The sequence below is a fragment of the Scyliorhinus canicula genome, chromosome 2 (assembly GCF_902713615.1).
Source record: "Scyliorhinus canicula chromosome 2, sScyCan1.1, whole genome shotgun sequence".
Classification (NCBI taxonomy): domain Eukaryota; kingdom Metazoa; phylum Chordata; class Chondrichthyes; order Carcharhiniformes; family Scyliorhinidae; genus Scyliorhinus; species Scyliorhinus canicula.
The window spans coordinates 59,817,606-59,842,812 of record NC_052147.1 but is presented as its reverse complement, the minus strand read 5'-3'; the positions used below and the strand labels follow the sequence as shown (position 1 = coordinate 59,842,812).

General features: G+C 46.8%; 1 protein-coding gene across 9 annotated transcripts in view; it reads right to left on the bottom strand.

The window, feature by feature from the left end:
• Positions 1-24,417, bottom strand: part of ktn1 (kinectin 1) — a 168,969-nt gene extending 144,552 nt beyond the window's left edge. For 7 of the 9 annotated variants that reach the window (XM_038779448.1, XM_038779480.1, XM_038779490.1 and 4 more), the window contains exons 1-2: positions 24,249-24,399; positions 17,088-17,171 (exon numbers count right to left, since the gene is read on the bottom strand). The gene's annotated coding sequence lies outside the window, so the exon portion shown is untranslated. Of the gene's footprint in view, positions 1-17,087; positions 17,172-23,624; positions 23,866-24,248 lie in introns of those variants that run through there. The other 2 variants (XM_038779456.1, XM_038779465.1) reach the window with 2 other exon arrangements.
• Between the last annotated feature and the right edge of the window lie 790 nt (positions 24,418-25,207).

Below are 25,207 nucleotides of genomic sequence, written 5' to 3'. Positions count from 1 at the left end.
ATAAAAGACTGGCAAGTTGTATGGGTTTCTGAAAGCAAGCAGAACATTCCCAAGAGGATTACTGCAAAAGGTAAAGCTGCTTCGACATCTTAGCTCTATTCACCTAGTACATAAGCCTCAAGGTCAAGTACAACCAGATTTAAGAATTCTAGGGGGTAAGTATAAACCGATTTGGGATTCAAGTATTCCTGGATCTGCTCTAAACGGATTTGAAACAACACCTCAATGTAAGTATTTCACGAATAAAAATTGCATCTATTTTTTGGGTTGCAGAACATTATTGCCCCCATGATTCTTCACAATTATGCGTCTGATTTGACCATGAGAAGCAACAAATGTAAAATCCTTGATACTGCAGTTCGTGCAGTGAAGACACACACACACACACAATTACTTTACAGTTAGGATTCAGCAATTCTTGCTGGTCAGCTATAATTTGCACATCATTTAGTACCATCTCACTCATGTTTGAGTCTGTGAACCAATGTTAAGCCATTTTCAAAGACTGTTGAGCATTCCCTTCCTTGATTACTTTAACCCTTGTCTCAATTTCTTTCACTGGTGCCATATAATCGGTCTGTATTAGCACGATGATCACATTCTACATCTCGCTATTATCGCCACGCTTTCATCAATTTCTCAGAGCACTCAATTATGCCTTGTGATTTGATATCATTTCATACCTTCTGACATCAGTGAAGCTTCTTCATTTGCATTATTCAGAAACTATTAGATCGTCCTGTCACACATTTCACGATGTCTGAGCATAATGCTGAAGTTTAAGTTGCAAGAGCTGATGAAGAATTTTCAGACATTAATCTAATGTCTAAAGGGGGCTGGTTTAGCACAGTGGGCTAAACAGCTGGCTTGTAATGCAGAACAAGGCAGCAGCACGGGTTCAATTCCCGTACCAGCTGCCCCAACAGGTGCCGGAATGTGGCGACTGGGGACCTTTCACAGTAACTTCATTGAAGCCTACTTGTGACAATAGCGATCATATTATTATTAATGCTTTGGGGGGGGGGGGGGGGGGGGGGGGGGGGGGGGGGGGTCCTGACTAGGCCAGCATTTATTGCACCCCGCAATTACCCTTGCATGGAGTGGCTTGGTCGACTAATTCAGGGAACATTCAAGAGCCAACCACATTGAGCAAGATGGCAAAGATGTGCGGGTTAGGTGGATTGGCATGCTAAATTGGCCCTCAGGTGTCCAAAAGGTAAAGTGGGAGCAGGGTTCGAATCCTGGCCTTTGGTCACTGTCCGTGAGGAGTTTGCACATTCTCCCCGTGTCGGCGTGGGTTTCACCCCCACAACCCAAACATGTGCTGGGTAGGTGGATGACCACGCTAAATTGCCCCTTAATTGGAGAAAGAAAATAGTTGGGTACTCCAAATATATTTTTTAAAGAGCCAACCACATCACTGTGGATCTGCAGTCACATGTCAGCCAGACAACGCAAGGATGGCAGATTTCCTTCTCTAAAAAAGAGACATTAGTGAACCAGACGGGGTTTTATAACACTGGTTTCATGGACGACATTAGATATTTTAATTCCAGATTTTGTATTCAAATCAAATTTCATCATCTGCCATGGTAGGATTCGAACTCAGGTCCCCCGAGTATTAACTGGTGTCTCTGGATTAACAGCACATGGGAAAAGAAAAAGAGCAAGGAAGAAGGTCCACGGTTTTAAGCGTGTTTCAGAATGGCAAATCATGTGTGGAGATCTGTGCTTCAGGTGTACCATTTTTCTGTTGAACTTTTTTCTTGTTCCTCTTTAAGAATGATCAGTATCGATCTATCACTACAATTTTGTCACTTGAAAAAAATATTTTTATTCAAACAATTTTCATACAAACACTACAAATCCCAACGTATACCAACCGAGTGCCCCGCCCTCCCATCACCCACCGAGTCCCCTCTCTATCCCACAAAGAAAACAAGACCTTAATCAGACACATGTGAAATCGTACCCTCCCCCAAATTGGTCAAGGACAGGACCCTGTCGATAAGCAAAGGCAACTGTACCATGGAAAATGAAGGAAGCTCCTGGTGTAAAAAACAACGCACCTAAAAATTTTCCCTTTCAGAAACTGGAACCTCTAACAGCTAGTCTGAGCCTGGGAACCTACTCTTCAAAACCATGTCTCTGCACTTCTCCAATGCCTACGTCACCCAAGCCCTAAACGATGAATGTAAACCAGACGGCACAAACCTATGGTTCCTGCAGATCAGGGTCAACAGCGACAGTTCCCAGTTTAAAATTCTGCTTAAACCTAGACAAAATCCTCAAAGTAGCTATCACCACTGGGCTCAGAGAATCTGGTAGGAGAAAAAGGGAGTGGTGCTGTAACCAGGGCACTCACACTCGGCCCCATGCATGAAACCTCCTTTCCCCCATCCCTCCCCACCACCACACAATCCCCCCCCCCCACCCCCGAGAGAGTCTGGATCCTTGAACCACCCCCACACGTGATAAATATTCGCCACCCAGCAACAGCAAACACATTAGGTAATGTCAACTCCCCCCAACTGCCTATCCCTTTGCAAAAACATCCTACAAACCAGGAGTCTTACCAGCCCAAACAAAAGGAGATATCAATTTGCAAAAGAAAGCCTTGGGAAGAAAAACTGGGAGACACAGGAACAAAGGTGAAAAACGTCAAGAGAATATTCATCTTCATCGTCTGTACCCTTCCAGCTAAGGTCAGATGGAGAGCATTCCACCTTTTCAAAAAAGTAAATTGGCCTTCATCCCATCCACCAGACTAAACTATTTTATAAGCGTGGACCAATCATGGGTCACCCACGTACCGGAAGCTACGTCTTGGCCGGACAAAATGATAGCATCCGCAGCTCCCATCCCTGGGTGGTTCACTGGAAAAAATTAACTCATGTCCAGATTTAACTTGTACTCTGAAAATGAGCCAAACTTCCTGAGCAGCTCCATTATCTCCCCCACATGGGAGAGAGGGTCTAGAATATAGAGGCAGATCACCTGCATACAAGGACACCCAATGCTTCCTCCCTCCACACTCTATCCCCTCCATCTGCTCGGTGACCTCAACGCAATAATCGGTGGCTCTAAATCTAAGGCAAACAAAAGCAGAGACAATGGGCACCCCTACCTCTCACCCTGTTCAGTTGGAAATAACCCAAGCTCAGGGCATTAGTGCATACACTAACGAAGAGAGTTCTGTACAAAAACCTAAACAATGAAATAATTTTGGCCCAAAGTCAAACCGCGCAAGGATCTCGAAGAGTTATCCCAATCATCAACCCTATTGAACACCTTCTCCACACCCATCGAAATAATCAGCTCTGGCTCTGTCCCCAAAGAGGGCAACAAGACAACATTTAACAAACTCCAGGCCACCAGCACGGTTCAATTCCCGTACCAGTCTCCCCGAACAGGCACCGGAATGTGGCGACTAGGGGCTTTTCACAGTAACTTCATTTGAAGCCTACTTGTGACAATAAGCGATTATCATTTAATATTGGCCGACAACTGCCAGCCCTTAATAAATCCAGTCAGCTTCTCTGAAATCACTCCGGTAGGCATAGTTCCAAATGTATTACCGACTCCTTGGCCAACAACTAAGCGCCAGCGTTGAACAACGAAAACAGGCTGATACGACCCACATTCCTTGGAATCCTTCCCAGTCTTCAGGATCAAGGAAATTGATGCCTGCGTCAGTGTGGCCAGCAAAACCATTGGGAAACCGAATCATTAAACATATCCAACAGAAGTGGACCAACTGACCAGCAAACAGTTTGTAAAAAGGGCAGCACGTTAGCATTGTGGATAGCACAATCGCTTCACAGCTCCAGGGTCCCAGGTTCGATTCCAGCTTGGGTCACTGTCTGTGCAGAGTCTGCACATCCTCCCAGTGTGTGCGTGGGTTTCCTCCGGTTTCCTCCCACAGTCCAAAGATGTGCAGATTAGGTGGATTGGCCATGATAAATTGCCCTTCGTGTTGGGTGGGGTGACTGGGTTATGACTGGGTTATGGTGGGATAGGGTGGAGGTGTTGAATTTGAGTAGGGTGCTCTTTCCAAGAGCCGGTGCAGACTTGATGGGCCGAATGGCCTCCTTCTGCACTGTAAATTCTATGACAAAATTCAATACGTATTCCAGTACTTTGCCCGCCTGCATTAACCGAATAAAACTCATGATCTCCTCCAGCCCTTTCGGCATCTCCCAAATTCTGCCTTCTTTCCTGCTCCAGAAGGTCACCTCATCCAAAAATTGCCTCATTGATGCACCTTCCTCCGGAGGCTCCGACTCATACACCTCAGTAACCTTCTGAGGCGGAAACTACCCCGTCTCCAAAGTTCCCCCCATATCTGAGAGCCTGCCTGCTGGCTCAGCTGGTGAGCCAACAGACAGCTTTCTCCCCAAACGCATTAAAAAGTCCCCCTTTGGGGCAGCGTGTGGCACAGTGGTTAGCACTGGTTCAAATCCCAGCCCTGGGTCACTGTCCGTTTGCACATAAACCCCATGTCTGCACGAGTTTCACCCCCACAACTCAAATGTGCAGGTTAGGTGGATTGGCCACACTAAATTGCCCCTTAATTGGGAAAAAAAATGCTTGGCTATTGTAAATTTATTTTTCCTCCTTTAACAATGCAGCTGGGACACCACCTTACCCATTGACAACGGCTAACTGAGTGGTGCAGCAAAGGGTTCCATTTCATGGGCACTGGCATCAGTATTGGGACAGGAGATCTGTACCGTTGGGATGGTCTCCACCTGAACTGATCTGGGACCAGTGTTCTTGCCGAAAGATTAACAGTCACAAGGACATTAAACTAACAAATGGGGGTGGGAGGAGGCAGCCTCGGGGGAACATGATACAGTTCCAAAAAACAAGTAGCATGGGCAATGAGTAAAGAAATGGTCATGAACTTAGCTTCAGGAACTGCAGCTAATGGCAAAACTACAATAAGTTTGGTGGTTAAACCAAAAGTGAAAAATAACAAGCAACAAATAAAACCTTTGTTCTGAAGGACAGGTCAGGGGAAATAGTCCAATTAAGTGTTCTATCCAGAAATGCATGGAGCGTAAGGAATAAAATAAATGAGTTGTAGGCGCTAATGCAAGTTGAAGATTATGATGTAGTTGCTGTTACACAGAAAGATGATTGGAGGATGGTCGGGACTGGGAAATTAAATTTACCTGGTTATAAATTTTACAGGGGACAGAGAACATGGCAGAGGGAGTACAGTAGCCTTACTGATTAGAAATACCATCACTTCAATGGTGAGGGAGGATATACAGTGGGAGACTAAATAGGTGAAACTGGGTGTTGTGTATCAACTCCCTGGTAGCAATTCTGAGGTGCTAGATTATATAAAGACAGAAATTAGACAAATGTTTAATGAAGTAGCAGATTTGTATTAATGGGGGAGGGGGGAGGTTCAACTTACAAAGCAAATCAACAAAACGCACATCAATGCCATGGCCCTCCCAACTACAGTCTTGATGGTCCTTCGCCCACTTTAGCATCTGCTCCTTATCCAGGTATCGATGAATCCTGACTATGGCCAAGATGGCTCCCCCAATCTGGGCCTCTGCCCCAGCGATCTATGGGCCCAGTCCAACTCAAGAGGGGTTGGAAAGACCCCTTTCCCACCAACTTTCAGACCACCTTGAACATTGGAGCCCTCCATGAGCCTGGATATCCATTCTGTCATCTGGAAAGGTTCTCCCGATAGTCAACCTTGGCCTTTAGCACTCATTCGCTCCTCAGCCAGCACCACTATCTCTGCCTCCGGGGAGATAATCCAATCACTAGATTATGGTCAGAGAGTGCCGCCTCCACCTTCTGTATCATCATCCCCTGTACCACAATCCTCCAGTCCATCTTGACCGTGGTCAGCCGAATTGGCACCAAAGCCTTCTCCAGATCCTCAGCAATCACCTGCTGCTGCTTCTTAAAAACTCAGTCACGAAATTAACCAACTTTTCAGTCGTCGACTGAGGAGCCACCATCTCAGCATAAGTTATTGCTGTGCTTCTTTCCCCTCCTCCCCACCCCACCTATTCCTATTGAGGCTCTGGAAACCTTGGAGTCAGATGACAACCCCTTGCCCGACTTTTGTGCTATTTTTACTGGACATTACTGGAATGAAGGGATCTTATTCCATCCAAATGCACCAATTTCCTCCAAATCATGAAGGGGAAAGATCTTTATAGGTCTCTAGTCACACTATTTTGGATAATTGATTCTGTCCTGATGTTATCACGAACAACTCCAAAAATATGTAGTTCCTCAAAATGGCAACTCCTTCACCAACTTGCCTGTAAGTAATCCTGAGTTTAACTGTCTCACTTCCTTCAAACAAAAGGTAGTAACCACAAACCATTTACAGGTTAAAAAAGCAAAAAGACTTGAATCACCATGATGAAACCAAATCCTAATCCAGTGTATATATTTAATCATGACTGGGCATCTTAGGTAGGTTTTATTTCAGTGTCCGATGACAACTCTCATTTATTTCACCTTTTAACATGGCAAAAACCATAAAGGTTTCACAGAGGGGAAATGGCAAAGAGCTTCAGTCAGTGAGATTTTTGCTTTAAAAAAGTCTTTAAAGCAATAATGGCAATGCAGAAGTTTAAAAAGGATAATTGTCAATTGCAACATCTAGGCATGATGAGGTGAAGGGGACTATTGAAGGGGTCAAAATCAGATCATAGAATAATGGTCAATCTACCTAACGCGCACATCTTTGGACGTTGGGGGAAACCAGAGCGCCTGGAGGAAACTCACACAAGACACGGGGAGAACGTGCAGACTCCATAAAGACAGTGACCCAAGCCAGGAATCGACTCCGGGACCCTGAAAGTGTTAGGCAATAGTGCTAACCACTGGGCTTTATCAGAAAATGGGTGGGACAGTTAAAACAAATTACATGGATAAGGAGACACAAAACTGTGGAATTTAAACGCATTTTCAATTTGAGGCATTGGCAAGAGATAGATCAAGATCAGCGACAATAGCTGAATGTAAAGAAGCGCAAGATAAAAGAGATCAAAAATATTAGTGGATTGCAGACATTTTACTATCGATAGCATTTTCTACTTCCTTCAGCTCTCTGCCCCATCTGCATACTTCCAACTCAGCATTTTCAGCGAATTTCAAAATTTGTTAAATTTCTATGACTCCAATTGCTGCAAACTTTGATCCTGTTTGTCCACCATGGGGTTTGCACTATAGACTTTATTCAACCCAACAGGCTGAGGCTATTTCCAAAGCACAAGTCTTTAGGCCAGAGCACAGTTGGAAATTTTTACCCTTTTTCCTCAGATATTTATATTAGAACTGTCCTGTAAGTATTTGGCTGTTCATGCTTATCCACATGTTCAATAACATTCAGCCGTTGGAATGGAGTTCCTACTGGCAGCGCTCCACCGAATCCCACTGCCAGCGAATGGCGCGCTGAGAAACACACGGCTGGAGAATCGGTGAATCCAGCCCATATTCTGTTACCACCAACTTAATCCAGGTTTTCTTGGCTGATGGGCTTTTCCCCAATTCTCCGAAACAATCAAACAATTTCTCTGAAACTTCCTCGAATTAGCTATGGGACTCAGTTCAACTACGGACGGTAAGGTGGCGCAGTGCTTCGCACAACTTCCTCATGGTACTGAGGACCCGGGTTCAATCCCGGCCCTGGGTCACTGTCCATGTGGAGTTTTCACATTCTCCCCATGTCTGCGTGGATCTCACCCCCACAACCCAAAAAGCTGTGCAGGATAGGTGGATTGGCCACGCTAAATTGGAAAAAAAAAGAATTGGATACACTTTAAATAAAACAAAAGCGAGTTCAGAAAAATTCACAGTACAGTTGTGTGCATCATACAATTTAGTGAGTATGGGCTTAATTGTCAAGTCTCAAAAATTCGCACATCAAATGTAAATTGCATTAACTATCTCACCTAAAAAGCTGTAATCCAAATTCACCCTGTCCTGTTTGATTTGACTGGTAATATGTACTTGCCCCAAGATTTAAGCATGGCATTTATCGAAAGATTCTCAAACTTAAGACCATCTGTTTTAACAGTATAAACAATTTTGATTGTGTACTTTGTAAGCAAAGGCAGCATGGTAGTAGTCTCACAACCATCAAGGCCTACTTCCACTTTAATTTGACATCTAATTTCAAGCAAGTGTCACAATGAAGAATCACACCACATATATGCTTCAATTAAAATTCACAATCTTGCACAAAGACAATCCAATTCACAATTTTGATTCAAAAATCCCCCGAGTTCCATACATTCATTCAAATTTGAACTACAGTGGAATTTATTACCGTAGGCCTAAAATGGCAGGTAGTTTTTAAATCTGGTATTTAATTTAATAAAATGCATTATATTCTGCAACTATGCTGACAGTACATTCCTGGTAGAAACACATGACATGGCTTCCAGTGGCAGCCATAGAGTGAGTGGTCGCATATTTGGTAGCTCCCACTCGTGGTGGTCTTTTCGTGGCCTTTGACCCGGTTTGTAGCAGGAACGAGGAAAAGGTGTAGAAGTGAGCGCGGAAGAGTTTAACCCACGAGTTTATGGAGCAGCGGACCAGAGGTGCACGGAAAAAAGCACACCAGTTGGCTGAGGCAGGCGAGGTGCAGGCAACGCACGTGGAGATGGCGGATGGGCATGGGTTCAGCCTTGCCGGCTCAGTGGTCGATGGAGAGGTCGCTGAGCTTCTTGAACGAGAAGTTCACCCAGCAGCAGAAGGAAAGTTTGGAGGATCTTGCCGAGGCGGTGGACTCGATCAAGGCGGTGGTTGACCGCATGGAGACGAGACTCGCAGCCCACGGACAGGCGATCCAGAGGTTGGAGTAGCTGGTGGGAAAGCATGAGGAACAGTCCACTTCGATGGCAGTGGAGATGGGTCTGATGGGAGACCAGCAGAAGCAATTGCTGGACGATGTGGAGGACCTGGAGAACCGATCTTTTGGGCAGAATATCAGGATGGGGGGGGGGGGGGGGGGGGGGGGGGAGGGGGGGGGGGGGGGGGGGGGGGGGGGGGGGGAGAAATGGTGGTACAGTTGCGACTGTTCCTGGATACAGAGTGTATCATAAGGTGGGCCAGGCAGACGAGGCATTGCAACTGGGAAGGTGGGGAGATATTAGTGTACACCAAGACCTGGGGTCAGAGCTGGCAAAGAGGGAGAGGTTTAATAAGTTTAAGTCAGCCCTGTACAAGAAGTTCAGACTACTGTAGCCAGCTCGCCTATGGGTGACCTACGAGGGCCAGGAATTGGCTCGGCGGAGGAGGCAGCGGACATCATTAAAGAATGGGCTGGCAGGAGAAGGAAGACTTTGAACTTCAATGGAGGAGAAGTGGAGTGAATGTACTATATTGCAAAAAACTTTTTGGTTTTCGTTTTCCTTTCTGTTTTTTGGCTTTAAACGTTTACAGGTTGTGGGGGGTGGGGGAACATTCAAGGTGGAGGAGGGTAGATGACGGTAGATGCCAGAGGAGTTGCAAGTTGGGCAAGTGTTCCTTTCGGGGTTAGACTTCAAAACGAAGGGGATGACGATTTTGGTTAATAAGCGGGAGGCATTCGAGGTGAGGAATATAGAGGCAGACCCGTGGGGTAGATATGTCATGGTTCTTGGGAATCTGGAGGGAATGGCCGTGATGTTAGTGAATATATATGCCCCGAACTGGGATGACGTGGCATTTACGAGACAGGTACAGGGGAAGATTCCAGACCTAGATTCACATCAATTCAGCGAGAGCGCGAGAGAGCAACACGGTCCTTGATCCAAGGCTGGACCGGTCGAGTTGCAGGTCTGGGAAGGTATCAGCTATGGTTAAGGAGCTCCATGGGTTCATGGAGCAGATGGGGGGGTCAATCAGTGGAGATTCGGGAGGTCAAGGAGTAAGGAGTTTTGTTCTACTCCCATGTGCATCAGGTGTCTTCCCGGATAGACTTCTTTGTGACGGACTAAACTCTGCTGGCTGAGGTGGTAAATGCTGAATATTCATCAATAGTAGTGTCAAACCACGCCCCGCATTGGGTGGACTTGCAAGTTAGTAAAGGAAAGGCTCAGCAGCCGCAATGGACGTTGGATGTGGGGCTGCTAGCAGAGGAGGACATGTGTGAGCAGGTAAGGGAGGTCATTCGGGGATACATCAAGAGTAATGATACTGGATAGATATCAGCAGGGGTGGTCTGGAAGGCATTGAAGGCAGTTATCAGGGGAGAATTCATCTCAATTCAGGCCCACAAGGAGAAGGCGGAGCTATTAAGACAGTGGGCAAAATTTTACAGGTGGACAGGAGATATGTTTTGAACCACAGGTAACGCGGTGGGACAGCTGAGGAGGGGAGGGGAGGGCGGTTCATGAATATGGGGAGAAAGCTAGTAGGATGCTGGCGCATCAGCTGAGGAACCAGGAGGCGACGAGAGAGATAGTGAGGGTGTGAATGATGTGTTTTGGGAGTTTTATAGCAAAGTGTATAAAATCAGAGCCCCCAGCCAGGGAGGAGGGGGTGAGAATTTTTTTTGGGGGGGGGGGGGGGGGTTCCAGTGGGTAGATTGGGCTCATGGAGGTTGTACAGTGGTCGGGACGGTGCAATTGGGCAAAGCCCCGGGACCGGACAGATACCAGGTGGAGTTCTAGAAAAAGTTTCTCAGGCTGTTGGGGGACGCTGTTGGTAAAGGCTTTCAATGAGTTTAAAGAAGTTGGGAGTGCTCTCTCTTCCCCCCCCCCCCCCCCCCACCACCACCCCACCACCACCACCACCGTTATCGCAGGCATCGATTTCCCTTTTCTTGAAATGGGATAAAGATTCGGAAAGCTGTGGGTGGTAGTGGCCAATCTCCCTGCTAAATATAGATGCAAAATTGATGGCAAAGATCTTGGTCTCACAGATAGAGGACTGTGTCCCGGGGGTAATCGGCAAGGACCAGACAGGATTTGTTCAGGAACGACACCTACTGTCCAACATTAGGCGGCTCCTTAACATAATAACGACGCCTGCGGAGGGGCGCGAGGGCAAGGTGGTGGTGGCCATGGATGCAATGAAGGCCTTTTGATCGGGTGGAGTGGAAGTATCTGTGGGAGGTCTTGGGAAGGTTTGGGTTTGGGCAGAGGTTTGTGGATTGGGTCTGGTTGCTACATCAGGCACCGATGGCAAATGGGTTCTGGTACTTGCAAGTGCGGGATTTTGTTCGGAGGCAGGTCCCAGGCCTCCCACTAAGGGGACTACAGGACAAGGTGGTGATGTTAAAAACAGGAGTTGGGGAGGGGGAAGGTCTCAGAAATATATATAAGGAACTGACGGAATGGGAAGTGGTTCCATTTGGGGAGATAAAGAGGAAGTGGGAGGAAAGTTGGAAGTTGGGGTATGGGAGGAGGCCCCGAGGAGATTTAATGCATCCTCGTTGTGTGCCAGGCTTCGCCTGATCCAGTTCAAGGTGGTCCACAGGACTCTGTTACTGCGGGTTTTTTTGTGTTTGTTGGATTCGGTTTAAAAATATGTTCAAATTATAAATAAAATATTTTCTGAAAAAAAAGAGAAACAGAACATAATGCTTAGAGAATTATTTTAGGCTTACCGTAGTTAATATCTATAGGTACAAAATAATTGCAAATTCAATCCACGTAACAAGAAAGATGACCAGGCTACACAGGTGCTGTAATCATACTAATGTGCAAATCCTCATATCAAATGGTCAATTCTTGGACTCCTGTTGCTGCCAAATGAACCATCAACGAACTACTTTTGTACCAAAGTGCTCAGGTACAGTAAAGTCCTGCTGCTTATGGGGTTTACATTCCCATGAAACCTGGCACAACAAAATTGCAAAGGAGGAACATGTTTTTATAAAGGTCCAGATAGAAGCCGAACATGTATAGTCAAAGGAAACAGAATAATAATGCAGTTACCCTACTACAGGAGCCAGCCGTTCATGGCCCTACGGTTGTATCCAGGATGTAAAAGGGGGCACTCCGCACCTCATTGGAGCAATTGTCCATTCCCCATAGTCCTTTGGGAATATAAATTCCCCCCAAAAAAATGTTTTTTTAAGCGTCCCATGACCTGCTTTAAGGTTTCATTACTGCACTACAATCTGCTTAATCCCAAGTTATGACGAGCCGCATCCACCCCGAAGTCCATGGCAGTGCCGCGCATACATCACCGAGCCAAGACGGGGAGGCAGGAGCGGACGCCAGCATCACTCAAGAAATGGTTAGCCCTCAGCATCGCCGGGCAGCTGGCTCGAAGGTTGTCCATGTGGCGCTTCACTTGTTGGTGCCCCACTTGCAGGCGATACGATACAAGGTCAGCCTGGTCCGCCGTAGAACAGTGCCCCAAGACAGCGTTAACCCGAGTGTATTGGGATGCAAATCCCATTCCCTGGGGCAATAAAACGAACCGGATGCTTGGAATGCATAACTGTGGTCTGAAGATCCTGTGCCTTTCGTACTTTTGGCAAGCAACAGCAACTCCAATCTGGTCCACAGATGTCAACCCATCAGAAGCTCTGAATTGGCCTGGGGGGGGGGGGGGGGGGGGGGGGGGGGGGGGGGGGGGGGGGGGGGGGGGCACTCGGCATCCCTTTTGACTTTGGATGATAGGGGGCCGTCCCATGGCGGACCCTGCTGGAGCGCAAAGAGGCCGAGAAATCCTGGCTTCTGAAAGGGGGCCCATTAAATCGGACATGTGGACCTCCAGAATCCTGTGGCTAGAGGAGGAGAGGCAGAGTTTCCCGATTAGTTTCTCGGTGGACCTCCATCCACTTGGGAGTACGTGTTAATTAGCATAAGAAAACATTTGCGCCCAGAAAGAGACCGGTAACAATAGACATGGACACGAGCACAAGGTCGGCTAGGCCTTTCCCACAGGTGCAGGGGCAAGCGGCAGGGAGCTGGTGTTCCTGACAGATGCCACACCGGCGAGCCATCTCGATGTTTGGGTCCATACTTGGGTCACCAGACATGGCTCCGAGCTAACATCTTCACCCATGAGGCCTGCGTGGAGACCACTTAAAAACCAACAACCGACCCTCCTCCGGAGTCACCACCCGGGCTCCGCCAGAGTAAGACCCCATCTTCAACACCCAGATAACGTGGTGGCAAAAGTCTCCAGCTCCACAGGAAACAGATCTGCATTGCCACCAATAAGGACGACATTTCGCAGTTTCACCAAGACGGTTCCTTTTGTGTCCATTCACAAATTCGCGAGGCCGTGACAAGAAGAGAGTGTCCGTAAAACATAATGAGGCGGCAATCCATCGGCATGGTGGGGAGATACCAACTCAAAGGGCAACAGCAGGCAACTCACGCTGGCATGGGTACAGTCTGGGTCCCAGGGCAGGGGCTAAACATGTATTCATAAGCCGCTAATAGCGACACCCAGCACTACATTCCAGCAGCACCCAGCATTGCATTCTAGCCGAGGCTATGGGCAGAATGGCCTTATCTTCCTTAAAAAAGGCCCAGAGGTTTGTGGTCTGTGATGAATAAGAAATGCCGTTCATACACTTATTGATGGACTTTCTCATGGTGTAGATCACCGCCAAGCCTTCTTTCTTGATGTGGGGCATAGCGGCGCTTGGTCGCTGACAGGGTCCTGGAAGGAAAAGCAATAGGCCGCCCGAGCCATCCGGCATTTGATTTGCCAAAACTGCTCCCATACAGGGAGGCGTCGCAGATGATCAAAGATTTGAGGGAGTCAACAAGCCAGAGGTTGGCAGGCACCTCTATTTGCAGGATGGCAGCATTGTAATCAGGACCCCTTCACGGGAAGACAGCTTCCTGGTCAGTGCCCCAATGTAATTTGGGCCAGAATGACAGCCAGGTGTGGAGCAAACGTTCCATAATAATTAACGAGGCCTAAGAATTATCTCAGTCATGGCGGTGGGAGCAGAGCCATTTGGATGGCCTTCACCATGTCCGCAATGGGGTGGAGGCCAGCACTGTCCACTTGGTACCCCAAGTAGACCACTTCACACCCATGAAAAACACATTTCTCTTGACGCAGCTGAATGCTGCAGAGCACTGCCTGTAGATTTTTCAGGTATTCCTCTTCTGAGATGGTGACCAAAACATCATCCAGACAAACAGCCACTCGCGGAAATCCATGTAGCATGCTTTTCATGGTGCGCAGGAAAATGGCCCATACGGAAGACACCCCAAAAGGCAAATGCATATATTCAATAGGTCTTGTTAGGTGTTGATGACGACAACGCCGCGAGGCCGCATCCAACGACAGCTGCAGATATGTGCTGCTCATGTCTAATTTTATGAATGGAACACCACCGGTCAGTTTGGTGTAAAGGCCTTTTACTCGCGGAAGCAGATATTTATCCAGGTGGGAAGTGGTATTAGTGGTTAATTTCCAACTCCCACAAATGTAGATGGAACGGTCTCAACCAGAGTGACCCAAACAATGTAACTCTTAAATTAACTTTAAGGTGCATGGAACAGGGCGGGCCCAGAAAAAGAGGTTGGGCCAGGGGGTGGACGTGAATTCTTGCTTTCATTTGATGGTGCTGAACCCGGGGCGGAATACTTGGGGAAGTTTCTGCAAAACATTGCATAACCCGCACGAGCCGACCGATAGAATTCGGCTCCAATCCAAGTGTAAACGGTGGAGCCAATCACGGCCCAAACTCAGCCCGCCCCCATTAACCACTATTAAAAGGGAATTGGGCCTCCTGTTGACCGTATACTACGGGGGCCTTGGTCATTCCGGCAATGTGCAGCTGTTCTCCAGTATAGGTGGCAAGACGCACCATAGTCTTGGATGGGATACCTGGGTCCTCCTTCAAATACTTTAAAAACGTACCACCGACACCACTGCTCCGATGTCAAGCTCAATTTGCAACAGGTGGCCATTTACCCAGGTGGGAACAGTGATGGTGGTTACTCGACACACTGAGATAGAGTGTAAAAAGGAGCTCTTCCTCCTCCAGCTGATCTCCTTAATGGTTGGTCCAGACCTCGGCCCCGGACGAACGCTGGCCATGGTCCGATGGTTGGGGGTGATCTGTCCTGGTCTGTCGACCTGGCCCTCAGCAGGAACAACCACAGAGCAGAGGGCAAGCAGTGGCCCCAGGAAATGTGGGGACATAAGCAGACACATTTCAGGGGCCTGGTGCTGATTTGACCAAAAGGAAGGGTCCACATGCCCCGGTCCATGCCCCAAGGCGTTCACCCCCATGGCTTGTCGTTCCCGGACTCCCTGGTCTACGCCTTCTTTCGCCTAGGATATTTGGATGGCCAAGGTTCCGCCATCAGCTGCATTGCCATGTCGCTGATACGCCAGGCGAACCAGAACCTTAGGGCCACCAATAATGACACTCCAAACGAACAGAATTCGGTCATTTGGCACACATGGCCACGAACACAGCCGACACCCCTGGAATGCGGACAGCGTCATTATAGTCTATCCCACTGCATTATTACCGAAGGCAGCGGGCTAAAATGGTCACTGACCACCTCGATCAGCTGTTCAAAAGTGAGGGTGTCAGCAGCGTCGGGAAATACCAAGTCTCGATCACCCCGTAAGTCTCCACCCTCACAACAGTGAGGAACACCACCACTTGCCGCTCATTCTTCGGAATGGCATTGGTCTGAAAGCAGCAAAAAAAAACAGCAAACACACTCAGCATAGCAGAAACAATTCTCCCACGCCACATCAAACAGATCCAACCGACAAACAACAGCATTCCAGGTGCGGAAGGACGTCGGAGCTTCGGAGGTGGCGAGGCCGAAGGCTGTAGCATCGTCCAGTGATCAGACTTTATCGCCAGTATTATAAGGTCCGGAAAGGAGCCCACACCGACCCAAACAGGTCAAGTCAAAGGAAAAATGATTTAATGCAACAGGGCAAGAGTACAGAGCAGTTACTCCATTACAGGAGCCAGGTCACAGTTCACTACCCTCCGGTTTCACAGGATGTAGAAGGGGTGCTTTTAGTTTCTGATTTCCAGCACTGGCAATTTTATTCCCAACCCATTTAACAATCGTTGCCAATGAAAGAAAGACACAGGGTCAACAAGGAATAATATATCCTGGAAAATTCCTCTCCGATACTCCCCTCAAGTCGAGTCACTGAAAGTAGCCAACATGAACCAAGGATTACAAAGATTGATCATGGCACTTACATTTGGTAAGTCAGCACCTACCACACCAACCTGCATTATATTCCAAAGCCACTCAATAAGACAAATCAATTAATATCCAGTTAGTTGATGCCTACTCTTCCATAATAAATTAACTCACATTATGCTCAAAAGGTTGTACCAAAATATACGGACATTTCAAAATGCAGATATGCGAACAGTGGCGATGTGGTGTACAAATCCGAAGCACCGGGTCAGATTGCAGAAGGATTTTACTGAGCGAGTTTTTATTCAACCAACAAAAACAAATGCTACATAGCATCTAATCCCCTGTATTAATAGTTAGCATTCCATGGTGCAAATAAATTCAAGAATAAAAAATGAATGGTTTGAACAAGAAGCACAACTATCAGCATCACAAATAAGATCAATAAGCAAAACACAACCGACTCACTTGCAGCATAAAATCCCTATTCAAAAAAGACTGATAACGTTGGATCTAAACTTCTTCATCCGCAAAGCTGGGATGTGCATATACACAAAGGAGTGTCATAAGCTTTTCTCGAGCTCTCTGCCAGAAGACAGACCCTTGACAATTATTCACTGAACCATAGCATGGTGCATGAATTTTTAGTTGACGGGGCAAGAAGTCCCGAATCACCCCATTCTGATTGAGATATCAATCCCCATGTTGGTGTTTAACCTGATCCATATGCTAGTCTGCTCGTCAACCAAGCTAACAAACTCCCCGTATATTAGTCAAAAAGCTGTAAATCAGATTCAACATTCAAAGCCAGCATTTCCCAAGTCAGTGTTTGTTCTGCTGTGCACCTGAACCAAACCAGCAGTGCTAACTTCCAATACATTTTCCCTCTCTTCCAATCATTGATCTTTCCAGTAACAGTTTGCCAATATGACAAAACGAGTCAGATTATGGTAACTGATCACAAGAGAAAGAAAGGTACAGAGTCTGAAGTGTGCTTACCAGTCAGTTTAAAAGTGGCAAGTTCAGATATGGTGCAAGGTAGGTCTCAGTGGTCCAGATGATAAAGGACTCAAACTTAGCAATCTGTAGAAGCAGCAAAAAAATAATTTCTGAACTGGTTATTGCCTTAAATAAATTTTGCAATCTTATAAAAGTCCAGACCAGCATTTAACTTGGTTGAAGTGCCCAATAAAACATTTCCAGTATTGTGAAAGAAAATAAAGATCAAGGGACAATCACCTCTCCTTACAAAATGCCACTGAACAAAAGTAAACATTGCCCAATTAATTTTAATTCCCCACCTCTTTGGTTACTGCATAACATTCACAAAAAGGGTGTAGCTTCCAAGATCTCCCAATTTTGATTCCCCACCTCTTTGGTTACTGCATAACATTCACAAAAAGGGTGTAGCTTCCAAGATCTCAATTAATATTGCTGAATGCTAGTTACATGAGTGCACAGAAATGGCAGAAACTGAATTTTAAGTCCTGAGTATTCTGAGCTGAATCTTCTTATGGCTAATGCTGAAGGGATAAGGATTGTGGCACTGCTTCTCACAGATAAATGTATCAATGTAGAGAATTAGGTGTAGTGTGGAATTGAGGATGGAAATCAAAGCAAAGATCTTTTTTTTTTAAATGTAATGTAGACATCACCGGTAACATTGGCATTCAATGCCCATACCTAGTTGGCTTGAGATTTTTTAGGTAGGCTACCTTCTTGAGCTGCAGCAAATGGGTGGGCAAATCAGAAATCAACTAAGAGCCAACCAAGTCAAAGACCAAGTATGAACAACAGATTTCTTTCCCGAGAAACGCTCAACACCAATTATTTATTCCAAGATTGCTTTAAACCAAATTCGGTCATTCCCTGGATGCCTTTGCTTCTGCATTCACTTCCTTGCTCAACTATCAGTCACGTCATCATGAACTTTAGACCTACTCCTTGTGCAAGTGGGATAAGGCCAAAAGTAAACAGAGCTCAACTTGAGAGGACAAAATAGCAAAATCAGAAGACCCCATAAATCAAACATCTGCTTATGTCAAAATGGTTTCTTTAAATTACGAGAGGTTGGGGCTGTCAGTTTAAGCCAGCGTTCATTGCCCATCCCTCGTTGCCCTTTAGAAGGTGCTGCTGAGCTGCCTTCTTGAACTGCTGCAGTCCCCGAGGTATAGGTACACACACTGTGCTGTTGGAGGGGGAGTGCCAGGATTTTGCCCCAGCGACTGTGAAGGAGCAGTGATATATTTCCAAGTCAGGATGGTGAGTGACTTGGAGGGGAACCTCCAGGTGGTGGGGTTCCCAAATATCTGCTGCTCTTGTCCTTCTAGATCATAGTGGTCGTGAGTTTAGTAGGTGCTGTATAAGGAATCTTGGCGAGTTACTATCAATGCATCTTGTAGATGGTACACACGGCTGCCACTGGTATTCGGTGGTGGATAGTTTGAATGTTTGTGGAACGGGCAGCAATCAAGTGGGCTGTTTTGTTCTGGATAGTGTCGAGCTTGAGTGTTGTTGGAGCTGCACTCATCCAGGAAAGTGTAGTGTATTCCATTACATTCCTGGCTTCTGCTTTGCAGATGGTGAACAGGCTTTTCATGGAGGGCAGGCTTTGTGCCAGTTAGGACTCTAGCCAGTGGAGTGTCTCTCTCCTTCCCCCTTCCCCCCCCCCCCCCTTCCCCCCCCCCCCCCTCCCCCCCCCCCCCCTCCCCCCCCCCCCCCCCCCGCCCCCTGGCCGATTCCCATCTACTCCAGTCTAGCTAGGGCTCCTTGATGCCATACTTGGTCAAATGCTTTCCTGATTTCAAGGGTAGTCACTCTCACTTCAGGCACAGATAGTCCATATCTGAACCAAAGTTGTAACAAGGTCAGGAGCTATGTGACTCTGGCAGAACCCAAACTGAGCATCCATATTTCTTGCTGAGTAGGTGCTGCTTGAGATAGCACAGTTGATGACTCTTTCCATCACTTTGCTGATGATGGAGAGAAGGGCAGTAATTGGCTGGGTTGGATTTGTTCTGTTTAGTGTGTACAGGACACCTGGGCAGTTTTCCACATTGCCAGGTAGATGTCAGTGTTGGAGTTGTACTGAAACAGCTTGGCTAGGGGTGTGGCAAGGAGTCCTCGATCATGGAGAATCAGGATACTTGTGGAGCTTCCTCCACCAGTGGGTTATTCAATTGTCCACCATCATTCACGGCTGGATGTGGTAGGACTGCAGAGCTTAGATCTGATGCATTTGTTGTGGAATCGCTGTGCTCTATTACTTGCTGTGCTCTATTACTTGCTGCTTGGCACACAAGTGGCCCTGTGTTGTAGCTTCACCAGGTTGACACCTCATATTTCAGTGTGCCTGGTGTTGCCTCTGGCATGCCCCCCCTGCACTCTTCAATGAACCAGGGGTTGGTGGTAATGATAAGTGGGGGGAGGGGGGTGGGGGGGAAGAGATGTCAGGCCATGAGGTTGCAGATTGTGGTTGAGTACAGCTCTACTGTTGCTGATGGCACAGAGCCTCATGGATGCCCAGTCTTGTTCGAAGTCTATCCCATTTAGCACAGAACACAATGGAGAGTATCCTCATTGTGAAGACAAGACTTCGTCGCCACAAGGACTGGGGTGGTTGAGGACTCCCAACTGCATACCAGTGGTGTATGATTCTGTATGACTATGTTAGGTTGTTGCTTGTGTTATAGGAGAGGCGTTTTCAGAACCCCAAAATGTATCATGGAGTTCAACCAACCTCTCCCTTTAATGGATTGTTGCTTTTGAACCACACGGCTTGTTCTCCAGGTGTGGTATTACAATTATGGACATGTGGGTCTTTAAACACAAAACAATGTTTATTCCATGAATTCAACTTAACCTTTAATTTAACATTGGATCACTTAACACCCCTTACTTCAAAGATAACCCCAAAAATAATACAACACAAAATAATCCCTCAAAATGTTCCTTCAAACCTCCGAAAGACTTCACCTTTAACAACAGACATGAGGTTACATTCAATATACTTATAGTCTTTGGATTTTCAGACATCAACAGACCAGTTCTGTGCTTTCTTCTTGCAGCTTTTTGCAAAACACAAACAAAACCCAGCTTTCTCCTCAAACCTGAAACCAAAAACAGCAGTGAGCTCAGCTCAGCTCCCCTCACCCTCTGCCATCACTTCAGTAATATGAGCTGCTGCATTTCTTAAAGGTACATTGCTTAAACATCCATTTCTTAAAAGGTACTCTCACATGACACTTGACTAGTCTGCGAGATAGCTCTCCCAAGGAGATATATCTCTTAGTAAGGAGGACTTTCCTAGGTTTGCCATGATAGTTTCCTGTGCCTGGGTCAATGCCTTTTTCAGAAGGCATTTGCGAGTCAACCATATTTCTGTCGGTCTGGAGTTATATGTAGGCCAGACCTGGTAAGGATGGCAGATTTCCTTTCCTGAAGGGCATGAGTGAACCAGATGTATTTATTTTAAGTCCAGATACTTGATCTGCCTATCACAGTGGAATTTGAACCCAGTTCCCAGATTATCCTGAGTGTCAGGATTACTAGTCCAGCAACAACACCAATATGACACCCCCCCCACCCCCAACTCCATTGGAGGCGAGAAATTAGAATTGGTCTCAAGTGATTAATGCTGGTCTTCACATCAAAAAGGGGTGATTATGTAGCCAGCTATTCAATTTTTTAAAAAACGGTGGTGATATGCGCTTTCCTCAATTTCATATTTGCTAATATTCCCTTTCACTCATTGCATTTTGTGCTCAAATCCCACCATGGCTTTATGAAACGGAATTGAAGAGTTGGTCAATTGTGGGTTGGTATCAATATAAAAATGAAAATAAAAGCTGCCTGCCAGACTGTTGTAAAAACTCAACTGGTTCACTAATACCCTGCAGGAAGGGAGGCTGCTATTTACACCCCCCAAACAAGTACCTCCAAACAATTAGGAATGCTCAAATAATGTTACCTTCATGGTGTCAGCCACCACCACCAACAAATACATTTTTAAATAACCCATCATTGGTTATTCAACCAACTCCCATACAATTAATTGCAGAATCTGTTGTCCTTAGCCTTTTCCTGTTCCTCATGAAATTGTCCTACAGTAACATGAAGCACAGAATCAATTTCAAAATGTACAGTGACAACAGCTCAACAAACACTGTGCTAGGCCCAACCATTTTCAGCTGCTTCATCAATGACCTTCCTTCCAAGGTCAGATTAGGGATATCCGCACAATATTCAGCACCATTTGCAACCCCTGACACTGAAGCAGTCCATGTGCAAAGGCAGCAAAATTTGGACAATGTCCAGGTTTGGGCTGGCAAGTAACATTCGCACCACACAAGTGCCAGGCAATGACCATCACCAATAAAAAAGAATCAAACTATCGCCTTGGCATTCAATGACATTACCACAACTGAATCTCCCACTTGGCATTCAGTGACATTACCATAACTGAATCTCCCACTATCAACTTATTGGGGGTTACAATTGACCAAAAACGGAACTGGACTAGCAATAGAAATACTGTAGCTATAACAGCAGGTTAGAGGCTGGCAAGCAATTCACATCATGACTCCCCAAAGCTTGCCCACCACCTACAAGGCACAAGTCAGTACTGCGATGGAATACTCCCCACTTGCTTGGATGAGTGCAGCTCCAACAGCACAAGATGCTCGACACCATCCAGGACAAAGCAGCCCATTGATTGGAACCCTTTCACTCCCTCCACCACAGACGCACAGTAGCAGCAGTGTGTACCATCTACAAGATGCACTGCAGGAGCTCACCATGGTTCTTAGGCAGTGCCTTCCAAATGCTCAACCATTACCATCCAGAAGGGCAAGGGCAGCAGATAAATGGGAACACCACCAACTGGAAGTGCCCCTGTACGTCAGTCACTCACTATCCTGACTTGGAAATATTTCACCATTCCTTCACTGTCATTGGGTCGATATCCTTGAACTCCCTCCCTCAAAGCACAGTGGGTGTTCCTAGACCACAAGGACTGCAGCGGTTCATGGCAGCAGCTCACCACCACCTTCTCAAGGGAAATTAAGGATGGGCAGCAAATGCTGGCCTAGCCAGTGACACTCACATTGACTTCATTAACCAACCACCTGACATCAAGTCATGGATGAAACAGGTTCCTCCAACTTATTAAGACAGAATCTCCAATTCAACTAACAAGCACGCCTTTTGGGGCTTGTGGGAAGAAACCGGATCACCCGTAGGAAACCCATGCAGACAAAAGGAGAACATGCAGACTCAGCACAGTGACCCAAGCCGGGAATCGAACTCGGGTCCCTGGCACGGTGAAGCAACAGTGCTAACCACTGTGCTACCGTGCCACCCTTCCTTTGTGTGCAAAGCCACTTCAGGCAATTTTTTAAGTTAAATACCGCACACGAAATGCTAATTCTTGCTGGCAGACACACCCAAGAATTATCCTGATCATGTCAGCACTGACGAGAGATTTTAAGAGCGACAGACTAGATCTGTGCATGGAAAGGCACAGCGGCCTCATCAGAAATATCAAGCAACAGGGCAGCACGGTGGCATAGTGGTAGCACTGCTGTCTTATGGCGCCGAGGTCCCAGGTTCGATCCCAGCCCTGGGTCATTGTCCGTGTGAAGTTTGCACATTCTCCCCATGTTTGCGTGGGTTTCGCCCCCATAACCCAAAGGTGTGCAAGATAGGTGGATTGAACACGCTAAATTGCCCCTTAATTGGAAAAAATGAATCGGGTATTCTAAATTTAAAAAAAAAGAAATATCAAGCAACAGAAGATGGTGAAAGTCCAAGGAGCATAAGAAAGCAAGCCACGTTGTCGTGTAACGGTTCACGTCCAATAGAACCCCCAAATGTCTAAGTCCAATAGGATCCCCAAATGTCTCAGCAAATTATTCAACAGTGTGTGAATACCCAGATGTGGAAGCTCCCAGGTTTAATCAAGTGATCCTTTACCTCACCACTTTTACCCAGTCTTCAATTTGTCTCAAAGTATTTGTAATGTCTTTTTGCTGTGCAACAGGCCTCTCCCCACCCCCATCAACCTGTATGCATGATCTTCCAATCTAATTTCCACCTCACCAACTGGACAAAAACACAACTCAAATTACACCACACAAGAACATTATGACTTCAACCTCTGTACTCCCTCAACATCTTGCTGCATTCAGCATTTCTTCTCAACCAAAGTGAAAGTCAGAACAGACCAACAGCCCTACATTAAGTCTACAAGAAAATTGAACAATTTTCAATTGTGAACACTACCTACCAATCAGTTCGTGAAGTGCATATGATGACAAGACCAGGCTAGTTTATAATGCACCGCCTTAAAGCGAGCAGTTTCCAAAACTAACCAGGATCACAAAAATGACTACCAACTGGATAAAAAGTACCGAAGGACAGCCATCAACAGGGTTGGAAAGGGAACTGACTTTGAGCACTGCATTGCAACAGAAAAAAATTAAACAGTTTGAAGTTTCACTTCACTGCAAAAATCCAACTTATCCTCTCCGTGCTCACCAACACTGTAGTCACATTCACCAGGATGCCCAAGAGGAGGAACTGCGTAGTTCTCCAAATCAGTGCTGGAGCAGAAAGAATGTGCTGTGTGAGTGTACTGTGCATAGTGAGGTGGGCGAGGAAGCAGGACAGAGATAAACACGGTGCCAAGGCATTACAGTAGGATTACAGGGCGGTGCTCGAGACACAAGGAAGGAAGCCGACTTCTGGTCAAGAGAACTGGAAATCCATGCAGTGGCTTTCTACTGGAGGAGGCGCGGAGAGGGAAGGGGGGAGTCCTCGGTCCACCGAGGAGGATCACCCTCGGACCCTCCCAAACACTTCAGCCTCCTCTCTCACAGAGCAATCCCTGGCTGGCGCTCTCCTTCCCCACAAACCTCGAAGCCAGTTCCCACACGAATGAAACCTTCCGGGAAGGCGGGGTCAACCCCGGAGTCAGCTCCGACTGAGAGCCTGGGCCTGGTGGCTGCCTGCTACCGGTCACACGTTCAATCTCAGCCACTCCCGAACCGCGGCCCGGGATGGGGTTCGGGCCTAAAACTCAATCCGACTCTGCCGCCCCAGGCAGAGGGGTGAGTCTGACGCGCGCCCCGCTTATCTTCCCCCACACACATACTCACTCACCGGGCTGCCGCTGAGACCGGCTCTCGGCTGCTGTCACTCTCTCCGCCTCCCCCCAGTCAGCAAAAGGCGGAGACACGACGAGCAGTCGTCCCGTTGACGTTCACTTTATTGCAGAGACGGTCGCGAGCGAAGGTCCACTCCTCAACCAATCACAGCGCGGCTTCCACTCCTCAACCAATAACAGGGCAGCTTCTACTCTACGACCAATCACAGCGGAGCTTCCATTCCTACCTAAGCCAATAGCAGCGCAGTCTCCACTCTATAGCCAATCACAACGCAGTTTCCGCTCCTCAGCCAATAGTGCCGCAGCTTCCATTTTAGCCAATCACATTGCAGCCTCCACTCCGCGGCCAGTCGCAGCGCAGCCCCCGCCCTGCCCATCCCACTCTTAAAACGGCTATGTACAGGAACCTGTAGACGGACCCCACCGCAACGGTGTATGCTTTGAATCATTTTTTCACAGATTATATGACTAACGTTTTCAAGTTACTTCTACAACTATTTGTGAGTTCTTCTCTGATAATAAGATAGCAATAACAAAAAAAGTGTTTGTTTGTTCAAGCGAACGCTTATTTCCTCGCTTCCTATTCCAAAATGTTTAGATTACCCTAAACCCACCTGTTATTCTTTTTCCCAAAATGGAATGATTTAAAGATCAAAGATCTTAATATGTGACAAGCCACCTCCTCACGGCGCAGACAATGTGCAGTGACCTGGTTCAAGGCTTTTAAACAAAAACTACAAATATAATCATCTTCATTGTCACAAGTAGGCTTACATTAACACTGCAATGAAATTACTGTGCAAAGCCACTAGTCACAACATTCCGGCACCTGTTCAGGTACACAGATGGAAAATTCAGAATATCTAATTCGCCTAACAAGCACGTCTTTCGGGACTTGTGGGAGGAAATCGGAGCACCCGGAGGATACCCATGCAGACACAGGGAGAATGTGCAA